This window comes from Tachypleus tridentatus, unplaced genomic scaffold (assembly GCF_004210375.1).
Source record: "Tachypleus tridentatus isolate NWPU-2018 unplaced genomic scaffold, ASM421037v1 Hic_cluster_2, whole genome shotgun sequence".
Lineage (NCBI taxonomy): Eukaryota > Metazoa > Arthropoda > Merostomata > Xiphosura > Limulidae > Tachypleus > Tachypleus tridentatus.
Genome location: NW_027467782.1, coordinates 39,484,122 through 39,498,868, shown reverse-complemented (window position 1 = coordinate 39,498,868; position 14,747 = coordinate 39,484,122). Strand labels below are relative to the sequence as shown.

At 34.6% G+C, this 14,747-nt stretch overlaps 1 long non-coding RNA gene across 1 annotated transcript; it reads left to right on the top strand.

Annotated features, from left to right (window-relative positions):
* Positions 1 to 1,040: 1,040 nt before the first annotated feature.
* On the top strand, positions 1,041 to 8,811 carry LOC143242862 (uncharacterized). Its single transcript, XR_013023345.1, has 3 exons — positions 1,041 to 1,132; positions 4,654 to 4,725; positions 8,705 to 8,811. It is a non-coding gene; the product is annotated as an uncharacterized LOC143242862 (long non-coding RNA).
* The last annotated feature ends 5,936 nt before the right edge of the window (positions 8,812 to 14,747 follow it).

Here is a 14,747-nt window from a genome sequence, read left to right as displayed (position 1 = left end):
TTAGGATTATATGAGATTTCATTAATATATTTTAAACGTGTGGTAAAAGTTTGGTGAAACGGAGAGCGCCTAGAGACAACAGTTGATTCGTTTCGTGATACATAGATAACGTACCCTCTTTTGTCTCTGTACTGGTAGTTTCGTTAATAATATTAGCTATAGTATCTAATTATATTACTTGTTAAATATTTATTTATTAGTAAATTTTAGTTATAGATTTTGTTTCGCATTATCAACTTAATATACGTATTTAGGACTAACCTGAATCTCCTAGGCTGGTCTAGCCTCTTGAGATGTTATTGAGATTAAGGCCGAAAATAATACTTTTTATAAAAAAAAGAACGTTAGAAAAAGACATTTAATTATCTATACTTATTAAAAGGGTTATTTGTTGTTTTTTTTTTAGAATCACTCTAAGTAGGTAGCTTGCTTTGATCTTAAGTCAATATTAATGTAATTTGTACAACAAAGCTATTGTATGTATTATTAATAACTATTAGCTTGTGTGTACCTCTTGATGTACTTTTTAAAGTTACATTTCACATTATGTGCAAGTTATTCAGTAGTTTAATTAATACCTTACGTCTAGTCCATTTAAGTGGTTTAACTGCTCGTGTGTAAATTAAATACAATGACTTTGTGTAATTTATAATAATTTAATCACTTACGTATACCTTCCAAGTTGAAGATGTTTTACCACTTATCAAATTTGTGTGATAGATGTAAGTAGTAATCTAAGAATATTTTAAACTTTGTAGAATTTAAAAGAAAATTGTTATTACCCACTGGTATTTAATATAAGGAATGAAAATACAGCCATTAATTCATTTATATAAGCCTTCAAAGTATTATTTTAAAATACCTTAAGATACACAAAGAACAACACAACTCTGAAGGATGCGTTTTGATTTCTAGTGTCTTACTAAAATATTTTCATCATTATTCAAAGTATGTCTGATTCGTAAGCATTTTGAGTCTTGAGTTATTTTATTTACAGGACTGGTTATGTAAAACTACATTATTCCTCAAAATGTACGAGCAAAACTGAATGTTCATAGAATGTCTCCTACTACATTGCAGTCTGTTTTCAGTAAGGATGCACCACTCAAACTTTACTACTTGATAGGTTGAGGTAAGTAGTTGAGAATAATACGAATCTTATTTTATTTATTTGTTGTGCCTTGCTACGATGGGTTTAGTTTTAAACCATAGCTACGTGACGTCTTTAATTAAGTAGTACTATATAAATTACTCAATTTAGCTCTTGTTACATGGAGCTTAAACATCATACTGCTATTGTTCAAGCAGTTTTAACATCATTATTATCACCGAAATCAAAGGTAGACTGAGGTTATGTTTGCATCCATGTGTGTGTGTGTGTTTATCAGCAATATTTCTCGAAAACATTTGGGTAGATTTGAACGAAAGTTAGTATACAATTGGACTATGACCCAACTCAGAAGTGATTAATATTTGGAGGGCCGATGTCAAAGATAACAGCGAGTTCACGAAAAAAAAATCATATTTGTTACCATGGAGACCGATTTTGTACACTACTTTTGTTTTATATCTTATTTAAAACGAACGGATTTGTTGAAACTTTGTAATCATGTAGAATATCATTACTTTTGGTGTTGAAAACGACAAACATCTCAGACACATTTTCAAATGTTTCAAGGATTAAATATGGTCAACGCCATTCAGGTACTGGTATTATTATTTAAAAAATCAATATTATTGTTTTATTATTGACTGAGTTAAAGGTATTGCGTTGAGCAGGTTACAAAATCGTAGTTTAGAATGCACTTGATTACTGATAAATTTAACGCCATCCTTTTGTTTCACTTTAAAACATCCTGTACCGAGTTAGTAACATTGTTAGCACTTGGTTGAATGAGGCCTTACAACAATAACGTTATTTAAACAAACCTGTTTCTAAACGATACAAAACATGGAAACTTACCAACTTGTCGGGATCAATATAAACCAGTGAACTAAATATTTAGTTTGTGAGTTATTTTTTATACAAGCATGATCATGTTTTGTTTATAACAAGAAGCCTTGACTATACCATTTTTCTTTCCAACCTGAGAATAAAAGATTTAGTCTCAATTGTTAAGTTGGTTAAGAATAACGATATGGATGTCAGATATATAAAATTATTAAGAATGGATATATGAAGTTCAAATAGCAAGACGATGAAGAATATAGATCTTGGTGAGAAGTGGTCGGTAATACAATGAATAATAGGGATTTGGGTGTCAAATAGTTAGCAAGACGATTAAAAATAGAGACGTGGATATCAAGCAGTCAAGATAATGCAAAATGGAGATCTGATAGTTAGAAAAGAGGTGAACAATAAATATTTGGTTGCCAGATAGTTAGTGAGACGATGAAGAATAAAGATGTGGATGTCAAACAGTTAGAAAGTTAGAATAATGATGTGGAAATCAGATAGTTATAACAATATGAAGAATAGACATATGAAGTTCAAATAGCAAGACGATGAAAATACAGTACTGTGGTCTTTAATACAATGTATAATAGGGATTTGGGTGTTGTATAGAAAGAAGGACAAAAATAAAGATTTGTTGTCAAATAGTTAACAAGACGATAAATAATAGAAATATGGATATCAAACAGTTAAAACAGAGTTGAAGAATAAATATAGAATCCAGATAGTTATAAAGATATGAATAATAGATATATTGATTTGATATAGCAAAATGAAGAACAATAGAGATGTGGATGGGAAGTTGTGAGTAACATAACAAAGAATAGAGATCTGGGTATTAAACACATAAAAGGACAAGAATAAACATTTCAGTGTCAAATAGTTAGGAAGACGAGGAAGAATAGAGATCTGCATATCAAATAATTAAAAAGTTGTATGTCAGATAGTTATAAAATTATCAAGCATAGATTTGTGACGTTGAAATAGCAAGACGATGTCAAACAGTCGTTAAGATAATGCAAAATGGAGATCTAAAGAATTAATAGTTAGAAAGAGGTGAAGAATAAAGATATTGAAGCCACATAGTTATAAAGATATGAATAATAGACATATGAATATCAAATTGCAAGGATAAAAAATAGTTTGTTTGTTTTGGAATTTCGCACAAAGCTACTCGAGGGCTATCTGTGCTAGCCGTCCCTAATTTAGCAGTGTAAGACTAGGGGAAGGCAGTTAGTCATCACCACCCACCGCCAACTCTTGGGCTACTCTTTTACCAACGAATAGTGGGATTGACCGTCACATTATACACCCCACGGCTGGGAGGGCGAGCATGTTTTAGCGCGACGCGGGCTCGAACCCACGACCCTCGGATTACGAGTCGCACACCTTACGCGCTTGGCCATGCCAGGCCTTTCCCATTGCTACCCTCACTTATCAGTTTTATTTTTTATATATCATTTCCTTCTTTTTTGGCTTACGTCACTTTGTTACAACAACTGATTCAAGAGTGTAGTTACACTTGAAACGAATACAAACTGTGAAGAAAGGCAACAATAAAGTGGAACCACAATATTACTGAATATTTGCATATAGTAACTATGGAGACCAGACATTAAAATAAAAGCCGAACTTTGAGAAGAAAGAACAAAATTTTATAGCAAAAATTACCCACCTTACATTTCATAGGTATTTCGACCAGTACAATTTGTAGGTATAAAGTTTTGTATGAATATTTTAATTGTATATTCACATAAGATGATTCTAAAAATCTCAATTAAATTCTTGAAATAAGAAACAAAAGTCAGACAACTAGTAACATTCATTTTACTCTGCAACCTGTGAGGCTCAGCAATTAGAGTTAACAAGTACTGGGCTGTTTCAGATAGCGTCGTACTGAAAACTTTAGAAAAATGTGTAATTTTCTAAGACAAAATATTATTTTATACAGTAATTAATGCAGTGGAAAACTGTTCTCATTGTGTGAAGCAAACATTATTTTTGGTCTATTAAGTGTGTTATCGTTTATTTATAAATTAAGAGTTGTGTAACTTCTTTCCTTAAAATTATATTTACAAATTACATCAATAAATATATAAGCAGATTTAGTCCTAGTGAAAGTCTGGTTCTTGTTATGAGGTCAGAACTTTAAAACTCTGTTCTTTCATTAACAAAGGTTTGTCGTACGTATCGTAATTATCATCAGTCAAATGTCCACGATATTTTTTCTTTCTAAGTTCCATCAGGTATCTTTAGAATGTTTCCTCACGTTGGATGATAATGAATAGGCTTTGATAAGGAATTTAAAAGTGGTAGAGTTGTCAAGAATAACGACCATTTTGATCAAGTAATTATTTTAGTTGAGAATAACATTGTTATTGTCGGACGATGTAACATAAATATTTTTATTTAATGATAGTTCTTTAAAAGATTTATTCAGGGCTTAAATGGTAAGGACGAACATTAGAGCTAAAATCATAAGAAGTAGAAAAGGCAGATTTCATTATTTTCGTCATGAAAAAATTATTGATTCGACAAAGAGTTACTTTGTCTTTCACAAGAAGGTCCTTTAGGTGTCTGTATTGTGATTTAAAAGTGTAAACTATGTTAGGTACATAGAGTTTACGTGGTGGAAGAGAGAACTGAAGACCTTTAGCTATCACTGATTTACACTGATTATTTGTGTTATAATTACATAGGTTAACAATCTGGTCGCCAGGATGAAACTAGGAATGAATGCTGTAATCAACACTGGTATCAATGATTCTAAGGTTAGTACAGTAGACTTTAAACTTTTTTCAGTAAATTTTATGTTCTGTTGACGTTTGGTTCGAAATTCTTGATCAAACTTTTACTCCACCAAACATGCTCACCCTTTATGATGTGTGTTGGGAGGGAGAATATTGTTAGGGTCAGTCTCACTATTCGTTTATGAAAGAGTGGTTAGTGGATGGTGATGACTAGGTACATCTATTCTTTGTTTGTTTTTGTTTGTTTGTTTTTTGAATTTCGCACAAAGCTACTCGAGGGCTATCTCTGCTAGCCGTCCCTAATTTAGTAGTGTAAGACTAGAGGGAAGGCAGCAAGTCATCACCACTCACCGCCAACTCTTGGACTACTCTTTTACCAACAAATAGTATGATTGACCGTAACATTATAACGCCCCCACGGATGAAAGGGCGAACATGTTTGGTACGACAGGGATTCGAACCCGCAATCCTCAGATTACGAGACGCACGCTTTAACACGTTTGGCCATGCCAGGCCTCTATTCTTTCACTGCTGAATTACGGACGGCTAGCATAGATAGCCCTTGTGTAACTTTAAGCCAAATTTAAAACAAACTCCACCAAAACATGCTCACCCTTTATGATGTGTGTGGGGGGGAGAACATTGTTAGGGTCAATCTCACTATTCGTTTGTGAAAGACTGGTTAGTGGATGGTGATGATGAAGTACCTCTATTCTTTCACTGCTGAATTACATACGACTAGCGTTGATAGCCCTCGTGTAGCTTCAGCCCAATGTAAATCAAAGCAACAGTATCTTCAGACAAATCTGATAATCTAACAACTTTTGAACATTTTGGTTTGGTTCTTTAAAGTGGAGATACTTTGGATTCACGTTTCGAAGAATGCATTCTGAAGAAAAGCAAATTTCAAGGTTGATGATTAATGGTATAACTATATTGAAGATGAAGAAATAGATTCATACAACAGAAGGGAACAGAGATAAAGTTTTCAATATTTTACAGATTCAGTATTTAAAGCAAAAAAATAAAAAATCTTGATAATGAGAAACCTACTTCAGATAAAAATGTATATCAGAATGGCTGGTATGGGTACTAACACTTTTACTGAGAAGGAGAGAAAAACATTTCGACCTTCCAAGATCATCTTCAGGTGAAGAAAGAGAGAGTTCGCAAGTGGCCGTTGCTGGACATATGTCTCAGGGACGATGGTATAAACCAGTGGTGCACAAACGTTTAGAGTCAGGGGCCACAAAAAGTGAAGATTAAAATTGTCCCACAGTTGTTTCACACAAGATGGACATCACATTTAAGAACACACAAATGACGATTACATTAAAGTGTTTGCACATTATTCTGAGAAATGTTACAATACGTCAACTGTCACAAAGTCAATGCGATGGATGGTGCTGCATGTCATCTACGAACTCAGAAATGTCCAGCTTGATGCTTGACGTTGAAAGACGCAAGATTGCTTCCAGATGATCATCAGTCAGCTGATTGCGAGTGTTGTTTTATTCAGTTTCATATACGAGAAAGCCTGTTCACAGGTGGTGTGGACAAGTGCGTTCTCTTTCAGATTAACAAATGTATCAGGCAACGTTTTGTAGAAGTCAAGCAAACTGTTTTCTCGGTAAATAGCACGCAGTTCATCAGATGCTTCGAGATCAGTAAGTTAAAGCTGATATTCTGCTGAAAAGTCATCCACTGACACACTGAACGGATCAGCAAAAAGTTTCATCAACAATCTGCATTGGTCAAAGTCGTGGGTGAAACCGTGAGTTGAAGGATTGGATCAAAGTATCTAGCTTCCCAACATAAACTTGTGTGTCAATGTCCTGATTCTTCTGTAGCTGTGACTGAAAAGTGGGAAAGTGCACGAAGTTGCCTGATGTTGTTTGCTGCCAGAATAACTGCAACTTTGTCCTGAAAGCTGAGGCGTAATTTGCAAGCTGACAGACAAGCTGATCTTTGCCTTGCAACTTCAAATTCAGATCATTCAAGTGTTGTGTCATGTCGACCAGAAAGGTCAAATCAGCTTACTATGTTGGATTAATCAACTCCAATAATCTTCTGAGCATCTTCCCTCGACTCAGCCAGCGTACTTCACAGTGATACACAAGGTCACCATAGTCTTAATAAATTTTTTCAAGAAGACTTTGAAACTGACTGTGCTTGAGCCCTCGTGATTTGATGAATTTAATGGTTTTCGTCACTAACGCCATCAGTGCCTGAAAACGAAGTTCTTTAATGCACAGGTTCTGTTGGTGAATAATGCAGTGCAACTTCACCAACTATTTGTTCTGCTTTCCTCAATGCTTCATCAACAGTGCTACCAGCCCGCTACTTTCTCCGGTCATGGCTGGTGCTCCATCAGTTGTCACACTTACCAGTTTCGTGAAATCCAATGAAACACTACTATACTACTGTCTCCTCGAACAGAGCAGACCCAGTTGTCTGACCCTTCATGGAACCTTGCTGATTTGTTCCTCTGTGATATCAAACGATGACGACACACCATGAAAAAAAAAACTAGTAGCTGTGCTGTTGAACTGATGTCAGTCGACTCGTCTGCTGCTAAAAGAAGTAGACAAAGTTGGCTGCTTTATTTGAAAGCGGTCTTGTCACATCTGCTGAGAGGTGTGAAATTCTTCACTGAACTGTCGTGCGATTCAAAGCCACCATCTGTAGCTTGCGGACTGCTTCCGGACACAACTTTTCCGATACAGTAATCATGCATTGCTTGACAAAATAACCATCAATGAACGGTTGGCCAGATTTCGCTATCATCAACGAAATATCGTAACTGACCTCACATGCTGCACCTAAATCTGCTGACTGCTTTGAGAAAACGTTCTGCGACTGCCGCAGAGATTCTATTCGAGCTGTTCGTTCATCAGTGACTACGTTGTGGAAATCTTTATGCTTCGACTCATAATGACACTTTATATTGAATACCTTCGCCACTGCTACTGTCGAATGACACAGCAGACAAATCACGTTCTTCTGTTCTTAAAGAAAACAGTACTGTGCAGTACAATCATCATGAAACTGCCGGTTTTCGTCATCAACTTTTCTTTACGATTAGCTACCATTTTTGTGACGAAATAATATCAAAATAGGGCTCGTAAGTAAATCTCGAAGAACAATTGGAACGCGTGAGATTTCGTAATTAAGGAAATATTACGTCATTAAGCCAAAGATTAAATGCCTATGCATTAACGAGATTTTTTTTATTAAATTTTCTTTATTGCTCGACACAAATATGGAACCATCAAGTGTCTAATCTAATGCATATTCTTCTATAGCGCTTAATCTTCGCGAATTCTAAGTGCGCGAACTCTCTATGTTTGAGTTTCCTATTGGACATTGCGGGCCTGATTTTGTGCACCACTGACATAAACAGATACGGAAAGTTATTTACCCGTTGATAAAATAAAACGTGGTTATTTTGCTGTCGAAACAAGGGTAAACTGCTATCTGCAGTGTCGTGCATAGAAACAACAAAACCACAAGAAGGTCTTTCCCGAATTTTAGTTAAGCTATAGCTAGCAGAAAGGCCGAATTTACACCCTGAACTGGTCTCGCGGGCAGATTGAAATTTTTACTATGTGACTAAGTATCGGGAATGTATTGCTCGTGCTAACTAGACACTGCTAGACAGATCACAGCCAAAAGGAGCTTGCTTGATCGATGTTCATAGGTGTCCGCGACACACACCTTCAAAACCCCAGTCGTAATGTTTGTCTGCTCATTCTGTCATTGTTAATTTGTTATGTTACTTAATAGCATTACATACAAAGTAAGTTTTATGTGTGTAAAAACGGCTCGTTTGGGTTGAGAAAATATTTTACGTAGAGGAGCGAACAACGTGGTCAGCTTCCGGTCAGTTACCTCTTTCTTTCTTTGTGAACCTGACGATGACCGAACTAGCCGTTTTTACATATATATTTCTCTACAAGTGGGTTTTCTCGATATCATTAAAGTAAGTTTTACTTTGCAGGTAACATGTTTACCAAACAAATGAAGACAACATGTACTACTCAGTGCACCTCTTTATTGAATCACTAAATGCCAGCACAAATATATATTATGTACACTGAAAGTTTGTCACATTTCATACAGATACATAAGTCGTATCAATACAGTCCTCTCGAGTTCTTCATGGTAAGTACTCGGATGTTACTCTTTACCAATACATTTTTTAATATTTAGTGTTTGAATTAATTAAATACAGAAACAGATAAGGAAAGTTATTCAACCATTGATGAAACAAAACATGCTTATTGTACTGTCAAAACAAGGGCAAACTGCTATCTGCAGTGTCGTGTATGGAAGCGTCATTAACCACGAGAAGGTCTCCCCTGGTACATCTGTAAAACATACATATCGATGTTGATTTATTTAACTGATACCGCTCAACAACATGCATGCCTGGTTCACTAAATTACCCTGTACAACTGAACAACACACAGACACCGGGTTCACTAAATTACCCTGTACAACTGAACAACATAGATACCACGGTTCAACTAAATCATCTAAAAAATGAACTGAACAACACATAGATACCTGGTTCACTAAATTACCCTGTACAACTGAACAACATACCTGGACTGAATACCTGGTTCACTAAATTACCTCATTCCTAAATTAGCCTGTACAACTGAACAACAAAGATACCTGGTTCACTGAATTACCCTGTACAACTGAACAACATAGATACCTGGTTCACTAAATTACCCTGTACAACAGAACAACAAGATACCTGGTTCACTAAATTACCCTGTACAACTGAACAACGTAGATACCTGGTTCACTAAATTACCCTGTACAACTGAACAACAGATAGATACCTGGTTCACTAAATTACTACTGTACAACTGAACAACATAGATACCTGGTTCACTAAAATTGCCAAAACCAGTACCCAACTAGACAACAGAAATACCTGGTTCACTAAATTACCATGTACAACTGAACAACATAGATACCTGGTTCACTAAATTACCCTGTACAACTGAACAACAAGATACCTGGTTCTTCAAATTACCCTCTACAACTGAACAACAAAGATACCTGGTTCACTGAATTACCCTGTACAACTGAACAACATAGATACCTGGTTCACTTTGCCACCACAGCCTGACAGACAACAAGATACCTGGTTCACTAAATTACCCTGTACAACTGAACAACGTAGATACCTGGTTCACTAAATTACCCTGTACAACTGAACAACACAGATATCTGGTTCACTAAATTACCCTGTACAACTGAACATCATACATGCCCAGTTGACTACTTCACTGGTACAACTGAACATCATACAACTTTAAATAATAATTATGAATCTGTACGAACAATTTTACTCACATATACTATAGACTTTATAATTTTGTGAGATGTGAGAAACCAATCGAAACTTTCATGTTTCTTTATATGTGAAGTCTGACAAGATTCCCCAGTATACAATTTACCTGTTGTTTTTAACCCTTAATCCCAGAGCCTATGGGCGTATTTTTAACAATAGATAATTTACCTATTGGTTTTTTAACTTCTAATCCCAAATTCTGTTGTTGTATTTGTTATCTAATTCTCATTTCTTGACATAGTAAATACTCAAGCCTCGTTTTTTGTACAATTTTCTTAGAGGTTTACTTTTGACAGACTTTTTATCTCATCCTTTTATATTGTTACAGAATTCGATATCAACACCAATCAGTGAAGACTGACTTTGAAAGCAGCTGTAGACAATATTTGATTGGACAGAGAACATTATGTACTGCTTGTTTTATATATACTGTGAACAGTGGTGTCTGTCCATCAGTTCATCTGTCTCCTGTTTATAACGGCTTCACTTCTCATGTTGAGTGTGAAAAGCTATGGATGAAGTCAAAGTACAACATTAACTTTTTAAATAACAGTAGAACAGGTATGAATAATGTTAACAACAAACAGGATATTCTACACTAACTTGTTATGAATTAATAACACTATGTATCAGAATTTGAAATGTGACATAACGGTTTGTTATTGTTAAATTGTTCTTAGCAGAACACTTACTATACAAACATAGAAAATCAAAACTCATGTAACACCCTTACCTCCAGAAGCATCACACAATCTTACCAATTAGTCTTTTAGTCACTGCTACATCAGGGGCTATTTGCGCTAGTCGGCCATAATGTAGCAGAAAGACCAGACATCGCTACCAACCGCCAATTCTGGTTCTACTATTTTATCAACGAATAGTGGGATTGACTGTAATATTATAATGTCCTCATGGCTGAATGGTCGATCATGTTTGGCGTGGCGTGGAGAAGTACACCGGACTTTTGTACCATTTGCTGGTGTATAACTCATCACATACAAACATGGATCACCATTAGGTTCCTCGACTCAAATCACTACAAGTTGGTGTATATATAAATAATTTACGTAGGTTCTCTCACACTTTCTCAAATCAATTATCACGATAACTGTATTTATATACACACATATATATGTATGTAGCATAGTTGTAGATGGACGAGAATTTAAATAGAAAAGTTGTTGGTTGTTTTTTTTTAGGGTAACACTGTCTCCTCAGTCAACGTTGTATGAATGTTGATGACGAAGCTACATATGGATAATTCCACAGAAACTGCGCATGTCAGGTAGATATTAGTGGTTGTCTTATTTAATAACAAACTCAGCGATGGTAAAACCAATTTTAAAATTTGAAGAAAAAATAAACATATGAGTATCTAGAAAACTATGGGAAAATATCAGTATATTTAGTGAAGTAATTGTTGTGTATTTTTATTTTATAAGTAATTCTATCTTTCTAAAAGTAGTGACACAGAAATTCAAAAAATGTTCTGGTGTTTGTCCTGTTTTGAATTATTAAGATTTTTTATTGATTACATCAATTACTACTCCTCAACATATTTCACACCTGAACATTGATAATAAAACTGTAAACAGTTTCAGGTTTGATTTGTTTTCTTTTAATCAATAGCTTAACCTTTTAATGTACTTCTGTACATCAGAATTCCCAGATGTTGAGTGATTTATAGAACTGTGCATTCTTAAAAAACACATTAACTCATTATTAATAAAATTTATATCAGGCTGTGACTGTTATACAAGATTAAATATTAAAATAAATAGATACAGCTTAAAGGATTTACCTGAGTTTTCTAAATCTATAAAATAAAAATTAGTCGTAGAATCACTAGAAACATAAGTCCACGAAACGTATTAGGGATTTTATTGGAAAGAAACGTAAACAGCTTTCCAAAGGAAAATAAATGTCAGAAGAGAATAAATAACTGTTTTTATAGGAAAGTCATCAAAGCGACTGCGCTTCTTTTCCGTTTACTCGGAATCACTTATCTTCTGCATCAGTCCTCATGACGATACTCACCAAGAGAGGAGGTACATGGTAACTAACGCCTTGTTGTAGTCCTCCAAGTAAGTATTTCAAGTCTGATTTTATATGAACGGGGAAAACAGAAAAATGTGGGTGTGGTTCTTACTGGCCATAAATCTGTTATTTTCACATCGCTTCCAAGTCCTTGACAGTGCTGGATATTAAACCTTACGGTCCGTCCAGTTACTATTATTTCTGTATCTTACACAGTTAGGACTGGCATGGCTTAGCGCGTTAAGGCGTGTGCTTCTGTAATCTTAGGGTCGCGGGGTCGCGCCAAACATGCTCTGCCCCTCCCAGCCGTGGTGCGTTATAAAGTGACGGTCAATCCCACTATTCGTTGGTAAAAGAGTAGCCCAAGAGTTGGTGGTGGGTAGTGATGACTAGCTGCCCCTCCTCTAGTCTTACACCTGCTAAATTAGGGACAGCTAGCACAGATAGCCCTCGAGTAGCTTTGTGCGAAATTCCAAAACAAAGAAACAAAAAATCTTACACAGTTCGTAAGTTTTAGTGTAGTGTTTTCTTTACAGGAAAGCCACACACGGGCTGTCTGCTGAGCCCGCTGAGGGAATAGAATCCATGAATTTAGCGTTGTAAATCCTAGACTTTCCGCTGTACCAGCGGGGGAGGTTGAAAACTGTCTGACAGAATATTTATTAATCATTTCTCTAATATGTCAATGTATGTATAATCACAACTATCTGGCTATAATTCTTAAGCCTCCTGAACTGACTAAAAGAACAACAGTGGGAAATTATCATTACTTAAACTTAAGTCAAATTATTTACCGACAAACTAACTCAGTGTAACATCTGAACTGGTCATCACCAACCACTGCCTAATCTTGGGCTACTCCTTTACTTACGATAGTGTTATTGAAGGTCACATAATGACACCTCAACGTCTGAAAGAGCGGCCACGTATAGTAACTAAGGAGACAAGATATTAAAATGAGAACCGAACTGTATGAAGAAAAAAACAAAATTTTATGGAAGAAAGTTTCTCACACTGCTGTTCATGGGTACTTCTGTCCAGCACAATTTGTAGGTATAACGTTTTCTATAAATATTTTAATTGTATATTCCCATGGAAACATTTTATACATCTAAATTAAATTCTTAAAATAAGAAACAAAAGTTAGATAATTAGTAAGTAACATTCACTTTACTCTACAACCAGTGAGAAGCCTAGTAAATAATGTTAGCAAATACTTGTCTGTTTTCAATAACGTCGTGTTGAAAAGTTTAGAAAAATTGAACATTTTCTATAAAAAAGAGAATCTTTTTTACGACACGTACTGCATGGGAAAGGTTTTCGGACTGTTCTAATATACACTATACTTTATTATCTGTTAAATGTGGTACTTTTTTAAAAAAAAAAAGATATAATCAAATCTTCAGGTTTAGTCCCAGTGAAGGTAGGGCTCTTGTTATACGAAGAGTACTTAATATTCATTTCTATGGAAAAACAAACGCTTGTTGTTTGTATCATAGTTACTTTTAAAATTATCCGAATTTAGAATGTTAAAGTGAGAATTTTTTATAGATTTTTCTTTATAGAGACATTTGATAAATAATGACACACTGTATTTATTATTTCGGTCAAATAGACACAGATATGCACGTCATGTCGTTTATGTAATAGTGAGATTAGAAAATATAACTTAATTATTTTTTATATTTGATTTACCTAAAAATATATATCCTGAATGTTATATAATGCTGCAATTGTTAATATGTAGCGTAAAATATCTTACATATTCCACATTCACTATTTAAAAGCAAAACAAAAATAATACATTATTTCTACCTAAATAACTAAAATACATTGCTGAAATAACAATTATTTAATCAAAACTAAAATATATCGAAAGTTAATTACTAAAAATAAAAAAAAAATCTTCATATATTAAATGGAACGATTTTAATAGAGACCACATGATATTTGGTGTTGGTTAAAGTTGTTTGATGTAGATGGTTTCTTTAAGTATAAATTCCAGATCAGTATCATCCCCACAAGAGAATATTTATATTTTATCGTTCGTGTCCTGTTTCTTCACATGTTAGCGTATAAACGAAAACCATGTGTCACCGAACATTTCTGTGTGTTTTCATGAACAATCCCGTATTTTATTAGTTCTTACTACTAGATGGCGTTCGGCTTTCTCAGTACATCAGGCCGCATGCAGTTTTCTTGGGTGAAAATATGGACAAACCCTGAACAAAGATAAATTTTGATGTCTTTAGTCAGAAGAATTCCCTTCTCATGATGATATGGGGTTAAACTTAATCTGGAACTAAAACATAATTTGTGAGTTATAAAAAGCGGTTACCTATCACCATATTGATCTGTATTTTTTATCCTATTTTTAACTTAACTGTTTTTTTTATCCAACACCAACTTGTAAGCACCTTTCACATGTTGTGTGCACACCCACATATCATATTTTAAACTTTAAGTAAAACATAATTATAAATGTATACTAACAGTTTTATTCATAAATACTTTAGACTTTATAATTATGAATCATTCATTCAGTGTATGTCAAGAATTAAAACCAATCCAGATTTCATGTTTGTTTAAATGTGAACGAGTTTCTTCAGTAGACAACCAACCTATTGATTTTTGA